The sequence below is a fragment of the Babylonia areolata genome, chromosome 8, assembly GCF_041734735.1.
Source record: "Babylonia areolata isolate BAREFJ2019XMU chromosome 8, ASM4173473v1, whole genome shotgun sequence".
NCBI classification, from domain to species: Eukaryota; Metazoa; Mollusca; class Gastropoda; order Neogastropoda; family Buccinidae; genus Babylonia; species Babylonia areolata.
In genome coordinates, this window is record NC_134883.1 from 34026971 (window position 1) to 34031263 (window position 4293).

A 4293-nucleotide genomic window follows, 5' to 3' on the forward strand; every position below is an offset into this window, starting at 1 on the left:
GTGTGTGTCCATCGAGATCGATGATGACCATCGTTGTCATCCAGCTGGGGGATGGGGGGAGGGTGGTGGTGGGGTGGGGGGGAGGATGCTCATGAATCTATCTGTGAATGCGCAGATGGCTGAATAGTTCAATCTGCGCACGAAATGTTCGCTGACAGTTGGGGCAGAGAAACACAGGCATACCATTGTCAGGGAGCTTGTTTGCCCCTGACTTTCTGGCCTGCCTCTTCTGAACAGCTGCAGCAGTCCTGTTGGCCTCACACAACTTGGCGCCTTTGTGCACAGCAGCGCGCCATTTGTCACGGTCCACTGCAGATTCCTCCCAGGAGTCAGGGTTGATGTCAAACGCTTTCAGAGAGACTTTCAGAGTATCTCTGAAGCGCTTCTTCTGACCTCCGTGTGATCTCTTCCCTTGTTTCAGCTCGCCATAGAAGAGCCTTTTGGGCAGCCGATGGTCTGGCATGTGCGCCACGTGTCCAGCCCAGCGAAGCTGGGACTGCATCAGGATGGTGAAGATGCTGGGAAGGGTGGCTTTTGCGAGCACCTCTGTGTCTGGGGTCTTGTCTTGCCACTTGATGTTCAGTAGCTTCCTGAGGCATGTTGTGTGGAAGTGGTTCAGCTTCTTGGCATGTCGTTGGTACACTGTCCAAGTTTCGCAGGCGTACAGTAGTATGGGAACTACTGCTCTGTAGACCTTTAGCTTGGTCTCAAGACTAATGCCTCTTCTGTTCCAGACATTTGCATTGAGTCTACCAAAAGTTGCGCTTGCTCTTGCAATCCTGACGTTCACTTCATCGTCGATGGTCGCATTTCGTGACAGTGTGCTGCCAAGGTATGTGAACCGCTCTACCGCACTGAGTCTCTGACCGTTGACTGTGATGTTGGGCTCAACGTAGGGTTTCCCTGGGGCTGGCTGATGGAGAACTTCAGTTTTCCTCGTGCTGATGGTAAGGCCGAAGTTCCTGCTGGCAGTGGCAAATTTGTCGACGCTGAGTTGCATGTCAGCTTCAGATCCAGCGTTGAGGGCACAATCATCAGCAAACAAAAAGTCTCTGATGATGTCTGTCATGACCTTCGTTTTTGCTTGAAGCCTTCTGAGGTTAAACAACTTGCCATCTGTTCGGTACTTTAAGCCGATTCCAACATCGCCATCTCTGAAGGCATCAGTAAGCATTGCAGAGAACATGAGGCTGAACAGCGTTGGAGCCAGGACGCAGCTTTGCTTGACACCATTTGTGACAGCAAAAGGAGCAGATGTTTCGCCTTTGTCCTGGACTCGAGCCTGCATGCCTTCATGTCTACATTAGCCAGCCATTAAATCATCTAGTATCACTCTTAGTGAACAGACGTAAAATGTATACATTAGCCAGCCATTAAATCATCTAGTATCACTCTTAGTGAACAGACGTTAAATGTATACATTAGCTAGCCATTAAATCATCTAGTATCACTCTTAGTGAACAGACGTTAAATGTCTACATTAGCTAGCCATTAAACACCTGGTATCACTCTTAGTGAACAGACGTTAAATGTATGCATTAGCTAGCCATTACATCATCTAGTATCACTCTTAGTGAACAGACGTAAAATGTATACATTAGCTAACCATTAAATCATCTAGTATCACTCTTAGTGAACAGATGTAAAATGTATACGTTAGCTAGCCATTAAATCATTACAGTATTAATCTTAGTGAACAGACGTAAAATGTATACATTAGCTAGCCATTAAATCATTACAGTATCACTCTTAGTGAACAGACGTTAAATTTATACATTAGCTAGCCATTACATCATCTAGTATCACTCTTAGTGAACAGACGTAAAATGTATACATTAGCTAGCCATTAAATCATCTAGTATCGCTCTTAGTGAACAGACGTAAAATGTATACATTAGCTAGCCATTAAATGGAACCATCTAATAACATTCTTAGTGAACAGGCGTAAAGTCGACAAGCAACAATATCATATCAAATGCAAAGTGGGATCAAAGGGACAGCTGTTCTCTGTATTGTTAATGCACAGAAGTGCTTACAAATGGGGAGAGAACTGGAAAACAGAGTAAGAGATGTCACCGAATTAATTACCGTTTTTCTTTAATTATAATTTTGTTGTTCACAAAGGACACTGAGCAGAGTCAGACAATGGAAGAGAGACTGACTCACTGAGCATGAGATGTGCAGACATGCAGACAGACACAGACCTACAATATTCTCGTTCAATGATATGAATACGATAACTGGTGTATTTTGAGCTTTGTGGCAATGATTATGATGACGTTCATGTGATGCTGAGGAGGAGGGAGGAGGAAGGGGAGGAAGAGGAGAAGGAGGAGAAGGATTTTTATAGACACGCGCACGCACGCACGCACACACACACACACACACACACACACACACACACACACACACACACACACACACACACACACACACACACACACGCACACACACACACCTGCACACACACACACACACACACACACACACACACACACACACACACACACACACACACACACACACACACACACACACACACACAGACTCAAAAAAGGAATGTGTAACTGGTTTGACACAACAGAAACCGTCCACCAAGCACCACACTACCCGTACCTCCCGCCCTTTCCTTTACTTGTGTTTTTTTTTTTTCTGTCTGGCAGTCTAGTGTCGCAGACTGGACCAGGAAAGAAAGGTCAACAGACTGTTCACTGTCCCCCCTCTGATGCACGTGCCTACCACCCACAGGTGCACGTGCAAGACACTGCGGACACTCACTGTCAAACACTGATGCTGTCTGAGACACTTCCTTTGGTCGTGTTCTCTTCAGGTTCAGAAAGGGGGAGGGGGTGGGGGAGTGCATTAATTTTGGCAAAGCTTACTAATGGTGCTGTGGCAATATATTGGACTTTAGTTACCAGTGATGAGGGTTCGAGGCCCCGTTTGGAAAGCCACTTCACTTTAACTGTATCATCAATGGTTTCTCTATTGCACTGGGAAAATCATTTACAGCCTAGTCTTTTTGTGAAGGACTATGACTCTCTAACTAGAAGGCAAAATTGCACTGGCTCTTAGCACTGCCGCCTTGGGGGATAGCTTGCCTTTGGGAACCATCCCAACGTCCTAAAACCCTCTTGGCCGAGAGGGTGGGGATGTAACTCGGGCAAGACACTCTCCACCATAATCAAATTCTGGCCTAGATAGTCGGGACAGCAGTTGTTGTTTTTTTTTATCTGTTGTTCTGATGGTCATAGTCGAACTCGACTATCATACACTCATCCCCCCCCCCCCCCCCCCCCCCCCCCCCACTTGTGATTGGGTATATGACTTCGGTTGAAAATGGTTTAAACGGTAGAAATAAGGGATTATGCCCTGCCTTCCTATGCCCAGGATACAGCGAATGTGAATGCACCGCCCCGATGGCTGGTAAAGGCTGTGGGACCTTCAGTCTTTTAACGTTTTGCCTTAAATGTGACTGTGGCAAACAGACCAGTTGCCAATGTCACTATCAACAGACTGTGAGATAATCTCAGGCATGACACTGTTAAGTGTAGAGATGTGTCATGTGTACATAGGATGTGAATATCCGTAGTCGTGAGTTATCATCGATAGATGATTATATGTGGTGAAAGCACGAGAGAGAAAATGCAGTTGCATACACACATAGGAACACTCATGAATGATTGCATAGATGGACAGACAGACAGACAAACAGAAACACACACACACACACACACACACACACACACACACACACACACACACACACACACACACACACACATGCACAGAAAAAAAAAGAATAAGAAAACAAAGGAAAGAAGAAAAGAAAAAAAGGAAGAAAGAGGCGAAGAAAAATACTAAAGAGTGAGGGAAGGACAGAAATAAGATTAAACAATGAAAGAAACGAAAATATGAACGATCTGACAATGTTGCTTATAACTCAGCAAACCGCACAGTCATATCAGGACTGAAGGGAAAATAGGGAAAATAAACAACAGAAAGAAAGAAAGAAAGAAAGCCACCATGAAAACCTTGCGGGTTTTTTTTGTTTTTTGTTGGTTTTTTTGTTTTTTTGTTTGTTTTTTTTCTGACGGGCATTTTATTTTAAGTGAGCCTAAAGAAAATTTTCTGTTTTTGATTGAAGCAGATAATAAAGTATTTTGAATTGAATTGAATTGAAATCCAATCTGGACCACATATAATCTGTAAAGAAGTTATCAGCGATTCTGTCGTTCTCAATCTCTTCATCGATTTTTTTTTCTCAGCTCCTCTGCTCTTCCGTTTCCAGCT